The sequence below is a fragment of the Hypanus sabinus genome, chromosome 31 (genome assembly GCF_030144855.1).
Source record: "Hypanus sabinus isolate sHypSab1 chromosome 31, sHypSab1.hap1, whole genome shotgun sequence".
In the NCBI taxonomy this organism is placed as follows: Eukaryota; Metazoa; Chordata; class Chondrichthyes; order Myliobatiformes; family Dasyatidae; genus Hypanus; species Hypanus sabinus.
The window spans coordinates 17266709-17277960 of record NC_082736.1 but is presented as its reverse complement, the minus strand read 5'-3'; the positions used below and the strand labels follow the sequence as shown (position 1 = coordinate 17277960).

The 11252-nt window shown below is 44.7% G+C and overlaps 2 non-coding genes across 2 annotated transcripts; one reads left to right on the top strand and one right to left on the bottom strand.

The window, feature by feature from the left end:
• Nucleotides 1–398: 398 nt before the first annotated feature.
• Nucleotides 399–470, bottom strand: trnag-ucc (transfer RNA glycine (anticodon UCC)). Its single transcript has one exon. It is a non-coding gene; the product is annotated as a tRNA-Gly (tRNA).
• Nucleotides 471–10825: 10355 nt separating this feature from the next.
• Nucleotides 10826–10897, top strand: trnag-ucc (transfer RNA glycine (anticodon UCC)). The gene has a single exon. It is a non-coding gene; the product is annotated as a tRNA-Gly (tRNA).
• Nucleotides 10898–11252: the final 355 nt, after the last annotated feature.

The window sequence follows — 11252 nt, the reverse complement described above, 5'->3', positions numbered from 1 at the left end:
GAATACTGCACCGTAAACCAATTCTGACTATCTGCACAACCTATGTCTCTCAGAATTCTCTACATCATAATTTGCTCAAGTTTCCTTGCAGGCTCCGATATTCCACTGAAGGCAAACAAATTCAAATACTTTAATCAGGCAACGCTTTGCAAATCGTGCTGATCCCTCCTGTAAAGTGCCCATTCTTGTAGAATCTGGAATAGAGTCAGAACGGGATTTAACGGGAAAATCCTGGGAGGTTAATTCCATCTCTGGTCCACGACACATTGAATGATACTTAATGAATCAACCTTACACTTACAGCGTGAGTGGATTAGGGCCACTTGGCCCTTGGAGTACTGTGTAGCTCGTGTCTATGTAAGAGGTTTATTTCTTATGTAGCCTAAAACTGTACAACCTGCGATGGCCGGGAATCGAGCCCGGGTCAACTGCCTGGAAGGCAGCTATGCTCACCACTATACCACCATCGCTCAATGACGTTGCAAAAGATTTGAGTAGTCAGGCGTCTCCATTAGTTCCCTGTGACTCCTTCACTCTCCAACTGTTTTCTGCCATATCATTCCTCACTCTGCTGCATGTCCTATTTCGGTAAATTAATGTCGCCATCCACAACAAACCGGAGATATACAACCCGCGGCGAGCGTACTCCAGGAATCAGACTGAGTTAGAATCGCGTCGAAGAACTACAAACGCTTGTACTAATGGGGTCCTTCCTCACGCATCGCCAAATGGATAAAAAACTATGTTTATAATTGTCCTTTCAAACCACACGCTGATGGGAGCCCTTCCCTTGGACAGACCTTGAACAGAGTAAGTGACTGAGACGCTAAAGAATCCTGACACTACTCCTGTCACACAGTGAGAAGGGGATGAATAAAAAGCGCCAGATCCGCACTTAACAAGCAGTCGTCAGGGTGACTCTGTGAGATCTCCGGTCCCCTGAAATCCCTGTGACAGATTCCATATAGACAATAGACAATAGGTGCAGGAGTAGGCCATTCGGCCCTTCGAGCCAGCACCGCCATTCAATGTTCTCATTGCTGATCATCAGTAGCCCATTCCTGCCTTCTCCCCATATTTTTTGACTCTGCTATCTTTAAGAGCTCTATCTAACTCTTTCTTGAAAGCATCCAGAGAATTGGCCTCCACTGCCTTCTGAGGCAGGATATTCCATAGTTCCACAACGCTCTGGCTGAAAAAAAGTTGTTTTTTTTTCCTGAACTCCGTTCTAAATGGCGTACCCTTTATTCTTTAACTGTGGCATCTGGTTCTCGACTCCCCCAGCATCGGATACATGTTTTCTGCTTCTAGCGTGTCCAATACCTTAATAATCATATGTCTCAATCAGATTCCCTCTCATCCTTCCAAATTCCAGTGCATACAAGCCCAGTCGCTCCAATCTTTCAAAATATGACAGTCCCGCCATCCCGGGAATTAACTTCGTGAACCTACACAGCACTCCCACAATAGCAAGAATGGCCTTCCTCAAATTTGGAGACCAAACCTGATACACCAGGTGTGGTCTCACCAGGGCCCTGTACAACTGCAGAAGGACCAGTTTGCTCCTATATTCAACTCCTCTTGTTATGAAGGCCAACATGCCGTTAGCTTTCTTCACTGCTTGCTGTACCTGCATGCTTACTTTCAGTGATTTATGTAGAAGAACACCTAGATCTCGCTGTACTTCTCCTTTTCCTAACTTGACACCAGATAGTAATCTGCCTTCCTGCTCTTGCTACCTAAGTGGATAACCTTACATTTCTACCAGATTAAACTAAATCTGCCCACTGAACCAAACTGTCCAAGTCATCCTGCATTCGCTTAACATCCTCCTCATATTTCATACTGCCCCCCAGCTTTGTTTCATCTGCAAATTTGCTAATGTTACTTTTAATCTCTTCATCAAATCATTAATATATATTGTAAATAGCTGCGGTCCCAGCACCGAGCCTTTCGGTACCCCGCAATATATATTCCTCGTTAGATTAGTGGTCAGTATCCCCGCCCGCCACGTGGGGGACCGGGGTTCAATTCCCCGATGGGGAGACCGTTTCCTGCTTCAAATACTAACTGGATGCATAAGGCTAATTCTGAGCCAAAAGGAAAAAAAAATGTTGTTGAAGAGATCATTGAGTCTGTGGAACAAGTCTGCATTGAGCCGGGAACGGGGAGTTTTCCGAGAACATGGGACGTTGGGTTCAACCTCTTTCCCCGGATATTCCTTCAGCGAGTCTGTATCGAAGCGCCGATCGGAGTTAGACTCAGTGACCGAATCCATCACTCTGAACACATTAAACCAGGACCATTGCTGTGAGTTATCAACTCCAGGACTTCTCCTTCAGTGTGGCTGCGTGACTGTGTGGAGAAGACAGGCAAGTGGACACCTGAAACACTTTGCAGAGAACAATCCAAGTGGACCTATATTTATTTCCGAGTTTATAGACATCCCGCCCCTCCTGCAGGCCCCCAAACCTCCGCTCCCAATCTACTCAAGTGAATTGGGGGAAGGTCTTGCTGAGCTTCGCTCAGTGGTGACATTTGAACGCTTGCGTAGTGAAGCTCCACCTTTAAACGCGATTGACAGTATGCAGCTGAAGACATGCAGTCCCATTCTCTCGCCCATCGGCAAGAGTCTTTAAAGCAGCCCGAAATAGGGAATACCCGGACCCGAAGCGATAAGTTGAGGTGGTGAAACGGAGAAATCCGGGGGACTCCTCGGCCTGGCAATGTTTTGGCTGTGTTCTGAAAGGCGACCGGTCACGGGGGGAGAGGGAGACAACCGGAGTGTGTCGGGCCGTCAGTGAGAGTGTCTGAGCAATGGTTGGGAGTAGGCGACATGTGCTGATTTAAAACAACAGGAAAAAAATTGTCAGTACGCTGTGCGAGAAACGAAGGTTCGGGGTGTTATTTCAGGTTTGTGTGTGTGTGCGTGTGTGTGTGTGTGTGTGTGTGTGTGTGTGTGTGTGTGTGTGCAGGATAGTCGGACAACCTGAGAGGGGATAAAGTAGCTTTGTCTAAGAGTTCACAGACTTGGAGAGAAGGGGATGTGCTTCTTTGTTCTCTGGTGCAGTTTTGGTAAATGGCGACCGTTAAAAGTCTATTTAGGCTGCATTAGGTATTCTTTCAGACGGTATGACAGAATAATTATCAGCATCATCAGGTGCCATGCCCAGTTTGAGCTTTGACCCGCCATGGCCCACACGCTCTTGTTTCCGGTCAAGTGGATTCCAGAATAACTAATTTAAAACAGTGATACATAGGTTCTCGATTACCCAGGTCATCGAAGGGTATGGGGAGAAGGTAATGGAGTGGGGATGACTGGAAGACTAGGATCTGCCAATGGTTAAATGGCAGAGCTGACTCGATGGGCTGAATGGCCTATTTCTGCTCCTATATCTTATGAACTTATGGTTTATAAGTACATGGAGCCAGTAAAAAAAACAGAAATCACAAGCCCAGACTCTCCTCATCAGACAATCAGTCCACTGCCAGTATTGGCCAGTAAACATTCCCTGGACTGATTCCGATACATTGAGATTCTTCCTTGAATAAAGAGACCAAGTCTGTATAAATGGGTTCTCCCGCTTTATATACGGTGTATAAGAAGATGAGAGACATTGATGGTGTGGATCGTCAGAGGCGATTCCCAAGGGCTGAAATGGTTAACATGAGAAGGCACAGATTTAAGGTGCTTGGAAGTAGATACAGAAGAGATGTTAGGGGTAAGTTTCTTATGCATTGAGTGATGAGTGCATGGAGTGGGCTGCCGGTGACGGTGGTGGAGGCGAATACGATAGGTTATTTTAAGAGTCTCCTGGATAGTTAAATGGAGCTAAAAATATCTAGAGGGCTATGCGTAACCCTAGGTATTTTTCAAAATAGCTACATGCTTGGCACAGCATTGTGGGCCGAAGCTGTATTCTGCTGTAGGATTTCAGTATTTCTATAAGGGGAGTATAAGTTCTCAAAATTTGTTTGCTGTTCCCCATCAGGAAAATGCCATGTTCTCTCCACTTGTAGCTGAAGACAGGATTAGGAACAGCCCAGTCTACCCACGATTCCTCTGCTGACACTGATGTCAGGTGAAACTGCACACTGGGCCGCCATGACAGCGTAGCGGATTGCACGACGCTGTTACAGCTCGGAGCATCGGAGTTCAGCATTCAGCCCCTGCAACTTCTTTAACAATTCTCTGTGTGTTCTCCCTGTGGATTCCGTCAGTTTTCTTCGGGTCCTCCTGTTTCTTACCACAGTGCAAAAATGTTCCGGGAAGGTCAACTCACGATTATAAACCACCCTGTGATTAGGCTAGGGTTAAGTCGGCATTGCCAGGTTTTGCTGGGCTGTGTGGCTCAAAGGGTCTATTTTGTTCTGTATATCTAAATAAATCTTGCAAAAACTACAATCCATGTTGTCCAATTTTCCCTATACTAATCCAGACAACATGTTGGGAAATCACTTCTGCACCCTTTCCACAGTCTCCACGTCCTTGCCGTGATGCAGCAAACAGAACTGCACACACGGCTCGAAATGTGGCCTAACCCAGTGTTTGGACAGCTGTAACAACTCATCCCAAGCTTTGCATTTAATGCCCTGACTGATGAAGGCAATTGTACCACACATCTATAACAGTTTATTTCCTTTCAATGCCACATGCAGGATGTTATGGATGAATACGTGAAGATTCCTTAGTGTATCAGTGCTGCCATTTACTGTGCACTTTCCTGTAAACCTCGTCACACTTGTCTAGATTAAACTCCATCCCCCATTTCTCCATTCGTGTTCCCAACTGATTGGTATCCAGGTCTGTCCGTTTGAAAACGTTCCTTACCACCCACAACTGTGTAATCAGCGATTTGATCAGCCCATCGGTATTTTAATCTAATCAGACAGATGTCTCATCACTGACAACTGTGGACACACTGGTTACATATCTACAGTCAAAATCATTCTCGATTCAATTAGCCTAAATGTCACTACACAATACACACCATTCAGACACTCCCACACAGAGACTCGTGGAAAGTTACATATTTATCACAGAATAGTGTTTGATTGACTGGTCCGGACTTGTTGCTCTGGATGTTCTGCTGCAAAGTACCTGAAGATTAGTTCAATGTAACCCGTGACATTGACTGTGGTATCAATTAAAATGAAAAACAGATTTAATCAACAAATTCAACTGCTAGAATGAATCTCAAAGACAGTATGCATTCCCACACTGCAAGAGAGATTGGAAGATGCAGTCTGAACCCCACATTCTTACAATGTACCAGAGACTGACAGGTACAGAATGAACCACACACTCTCACACTGTATCAGAGACTGACAGGTATAGAATGAACCCACACTTTCACACTGTACCAGAAACTGACAGGTATAGAATGCAGCCCACACTCGCGCACTGCACCAGAGACAGACAGGAACAGAATGAACCCCACTCTCTCACACTGTACCAGAGACTGAGAGGTAAACAATGAACCCCACACTCTCGCACTGTACCAGGGACTGACAGGTACAGAATGAACCCCACACTCTCACACTGTACCAGAGACTTACAGGTACAGAAGGAACACCACACTCTCACACTGTAGCAGAGACTGACAGGTACAGAATGAACCCCACACTCTCACACTGTACCAAAAACTGTCAGGTGCCGGTAAGCGAAGTGTCGTAACTTAACCCAGTGACCCAAAGGCTCTATCAGCGGCACTTACAATGTCTGTGGAAAGTCTGAGCAGCAGGTGATTTTCATTCAGAGTATCTGGTCTGTGTATCTGTCACAGCAATGACAACGCCTGAAAACATCCATGGTAACATCCCAGGTAACATTTTCTCTTGCTCGTCATGTTTTTTTTTTCCTGAAAAATAAAGCGTTATATGTCTGCACAGAAAGTGCTCTGCTTCAGTCCTGACTACTTTGCCCTCTACCTTGTGATATCCTACATTTTCTGTAGCAACCATCTTGTTTTAAACGTATATTTTAAATACTTTTGTATTTTCTTAATCTTAGTCATGACATTTCATATTCCATTCTGGTATTTATAATTCCTTTTCTAGGAACATAGAGCAGTACAGTCCAACAGTGGAAAAGTTATTTGGCCCACGATATTGTCAGACCCATGATTCCAATTTGTTCAACATGACCTCTTGTTTATCATCCATATCCCTCAATTCTGTTCATGTGCATTTCTACCTAAACACCTCTTAAATTCCACCAGACTATCTGCTTCTATAACTACCTATGGAAATCCATTCCAAGCACTTAACACTCCCTGTAATTAAAAAAAAGAAGTAACTCCTCTCCATATGGACTTAACATTTCCCCCTCTAACCTTAAAAGCATATCCACAGATCTTTTGGTATTCGAAATTTCTACCGTTGGAATAAGATTCTGACTCTGTACCCTATCCATGTTTCTACAAATTAAAATAACCCTATCAGATCTCACCTCAGTCTCTGAGGTCCTAATAAGATCACAAGTTTGTCCAACCTTTTCTTTGAGCTGCTCAACTCGAATCCAGGGGATATTCTCGTGAAATACCTGCATCTTTTCCAGAGTGTCCATCCTTGCTATAATGGCATGGCCAGAACTGTACACGAGACTTCAAGTATTGCCTGCTTCAAACTTCATGTAGCTGCAGTGTGACTTCCTTACTCTGGTAACGAATAGTCCAACAAACGAAAGCCAGCATTCAATGCGCTTTATACAGTTGCACAGCCAATTTCAGATGTCTGATGGTCTGCCCAAAACTTCACTCAAAACCTCCCTGGACACTCTCAGCGACATCAAGGCTCAATTGGCCTGAAAACACCATAAAATATAAATAATCAGTTGCAGTGGTGGCAGAATCACATTTGAAATTAGAGGAAGTAAACGAGGTAGTTCTGTGACTGCCTGAAGGACGTTGCCATTTGTTGTCTTGTTCACTGGCACCATCTTCTTCAGGAGGTTGATAGTTTCACAATTTGTAAGGGTGTCAAAAATTCCAGGGAGAAGGCAGGAGAAAGGGATTCAGGGGGATAATCAATCAGCCGTGATGGCATTGAGGAGCAGACTCAATGTACCAAATGGCCTAATTCTGTGCCTATGTCTTGTACTCTTGTGGAAACAAAGCGTTTGGCCAAATGTTCATGCTGACTGTGTTGCCCAGAGGGAGAGTGAAATTACTGTCAAATGCTGCCCAAATGCCCACTTCTGTGATTCAGAAGCTCATTCTAAATTCGAAATATGCACAAATCATTGTGTGAAGGAACTGCCCCTTATTCAATTTTAACTCTCTTGCTTCCCCTATTAATGTTCTGTGCTGTTGATTTCAAACCTCGTCCCTGGGAAAATACATTTTTTTTAATTCTGTCGTTTACTTGCCTGTCCTTACTACATATCTCAGTCAGATGACCCTTCAATCTCCTACATTCCAGGGAATAAAATCTTTGTCTAAAGAACCCTTCCTGCGATCTCCACCCTCTGGTTCTAGCCAAAATCCGAGTAGATCATTTCTTCACAGTTTCTAGTCTCGTAACATCTTTACTATAACAGGGTGAAAATGCTGTTTACAGTCATCAAATACACACGATAATCTGCAGATGCTGGAAACACAGAGCAACATACATAGCATGCTGGAGGGACTTGCCTGGTCATGTAGCATCCGTGGAGAGGTATGCACAGTTGACGTTCCAGACCAAATCCCTTCACCAGAACTCGTAATGAAGCGGGATAAAGCCATAATGAACTGGTGGGAGAGGGGATGGAGTGCAAGGTGGAAGGTGATAGTTGAAGCAAGTTAAGGGGAAAGGTGGAATTGAAAGTGAGAAACCGGAAAGTGATACGTGGACATAATAAACGGAACAAAGAAGAAAAAGCCATGAGCTCCAGATATGCCTGTCTTTTTATTGTCTACATACATCTGTCCAAGATCCAAGACTTCACTTGTATAGAACTCCAACTCTTTCTGTGTCACACTATAGTCCATATTGTTGCTGCTCCATGCACCCAGGCTGTGCTTGTCAATTTCATCAATTTTGCCTTCAGATCCATTTGATTATTTCCAACACCTCTCTCCAATTTCACAATATCTCTATCTCTATCTCGGGAGACAAACAGTCTATGAATATCTTTTATAAAGTATTGACTCACAGCTGCCGTGTCTATAACTCGTCCCACCCTGGGTCCTGTAAAGATGCCATTCTTTTCTTTGTATCTGCCATATCTCTTCCCAGGATGAGGTTTTCTATTCTGGAGCATCAACTGTGTCCTCACTTTTCAAAGTGCAAGGTTTCGATCCCTCTCTCATTGCTTCTACCCTCACCCTCATACATCCCCTCCATTTCTCAGCCATTCCCCCTTGCCCCATCTTCTAGCTGTCAGGGTTACAGTCCCCTCGTCCTTATCAACCAACTATGAGAGTCCATATCCAGCATATCATTCTACGTAAAGTCCACCATCCACAAAGGGATCCTATCAATAAACAGATCCTTCCCCCATCCCATTCTCCGATTTCAGCAGGGATAACTCTCTCCGTGATTCCCTTGTCCATTCATTTCTCCCCACTGATCTCACTGCTGGCACTTCACCTTGTAATCGGGACACATGCTGCACTGCCCCTGCACCATCACTCGGGATCCCGGAATCATTCCAGAAGAAGCAAAGCTTCTCCCACAAGCCTGTTGAGGTCATTAAGTGTATCCGGTGCTCACTGTGTCGAAGTCCACAGAATAGTGCTACTTCAACTTCAAAATGCATTGAATTACTCAATTCAACTCTGAGTTATTCCCATGTCTCCCAATTATCATTTTGTCTCAGTATTTGAATATGACGTGCAGGCTGCCTTCACGAGAGTGGATCCAATGAAAGGATCCGGTCTGGATCAGACCTTGCTGAGAACTGAACATCTGTGCTGGATATCTTCAGCCACTGGATCTGGAAGTGTGTGGAACCCACCGACTTGAAGGAAGTTTCAATCATATCGGTGCCCAGCAGGAGCGTGAAAACCTGTGTAAATGACTATTGCCCGTTGGCGCTTACATCCACGGTGATTAAGTGTTTTGAGATGCTGTTGAAGCATATCAGCTCTTGTCTGAATGGTGACTTGGATCATCTCCAACTCACCTATCAAAGCAACAGCAAATGCTGTCTCATTGGCTCTTTGCACAACTCTGGAACATCTGGACAACAAAGATGCAAACATCAGGATGCCATTTATTGATTACAGATCTGCATTGAACACTGTCATCCGCTCAAAATTAATCAGTAAACTTCAAGTCATGGGCCTTAATACCCCCCTTGTACAATTGGATCCTGGATTTCCTCAGTTGCAGACCTCAGTCAGTTCTCATTGGCAAAAACATCTCCTCCACAATCTCTATCAGCACAGGAGCACCACAAGGAAGTGTGCCTAGCCCCCAGCTCTAACCGCTTTACACCTATGACTGTATGGGTCAGTATAGCTCCAACACCATTTACAAGTTTGCTGTTGTGAGCTGTATCAAAGGAGGTGCTGAATCAGCATATAGGAGTGAGATCGGAAACTTGTCTGAGTGGCATAATAACAATACCTCTCACTCAATGTCAGTAAGACAAATGAACAGACTGTAGACCTCAGGAGGCAGAAACCGGAGGTACATCAGCCAGTAATCAAAGGATGATCAGAGGTGGAGAGGGTCAGTAACTTTAAATTCCTGTGTGTCACTCTCTCAGAGGATCTGTCCTGGACCCATTATATAAATATTACTGTGAAGAGACCACAACAGCACCTCTACTTCCTTAGGACTCTCCCACTTCCCACAGTCAGCACACATCCCACCACACGTTTATAAAACCTTATATAACTTTATATGACGTCGATATGAAACGATATGAGGTAACTGCACCTTTCTTCACACCCTATCACATCCACTGTTGAACTTGAATGCACGCGAGGTCATCAGTCGCCTAAACGCAGTGATACCCTCGCGCCAGGTGTCACTAGATGGTCTCGGGTAATCGGCCGCCGTTGCTACTGGCCTGGAGCACGTACAGATGGGCGCTGCCTTTAAACCTGTTTAGCGCACCAAATGTTGTGCGGAACCCAGTGCTAAAATATTCGCAACGACATAATTCGGACTCAGGGTTTCGTAAGTAGCAGAGCAGCTACCTCGCTGCGATCTACTGAAAGTCATCACTCAAGCCAAACTTTTGCCGGCCGATAAATCTACCTACCTGCCTACAAAGGAGGCGGGCGTGCGCCCTGTCGCACTTCTCACTTGTTCGGTCGCTCTCTCCGGCCTGAGACCGCCACGACCCCGGTACGGGGACCTCCGGTCCTAACCTAGCCCTGTCACTGGTGTGTTGCAATGATTTTATATGTTCGTGCGAGGAAAATATGCGCTGTGTGTTTAATATGAAATTCGTTAGTTAAACCCTTTTAGAAACGAAATTGAGTATATTAGCTATTTATAAGTGACATAATTGACTTATCACCTATATTCCGGCCGATATTAACACCAACACCGCCCCCCTCGTCCTGTCCTCAAGGATATTGTCAATATTAAACCGGTCCTCGGTGCAAACAATTTTGGTGACCCCTGCTTTAACGATTTAGTCACTGCCTTCAAGGGTTGTCCAAATGAAGGGCTTCAATCAGCGTGTGGTTTGAAAGGACAATTATAATCAGAGCTGTTTATCCATGGGACAGAATCCCCTTAGTCGGTTTTTATTGGTATAATTCCGGTCTGTTGGGGATGGCAACATTAATTTACCAGAACATGACCTGCAGCAGAGAGCTTATCGATTAACTTTGAACTGCGGGAGATGCCTCACTACTCAAATCGTTTGCAACTTCGTTGAGCGATGGTGGTATAGTGGTGAGCATAGCTGCCTTCCAAGCAGTTGACAAGGGTTCGATTCCCGGCCATCGCAGATTGTACAGTTTTAAACTACATAACAAATAAACCTCTTACATAGACACGGTCTACGCAGAACTCCAAGGGCCAAATAATCGACTCACGCTAATTCACGTTATGAATGCAAATTGATTCATTAATTATCATTCAGTGTGTCGTGGATCAGAGATGGAACTAACGTCCTCAACAAGAGTCTTCCGTTAATTCCAGTTCTGACTCTATTCGAGATTCGACAAGGTTGGACACTTCACACAGGAAGGATTGACAGGATTTGTAAAACATTGCCCTGATGTTGCCTGATTAAAGTGTTTGAGCTTCTTTACCTTCGTTGGAATTTCAGAGCCTGAGAGGAAACTGGACCGAATTATGAA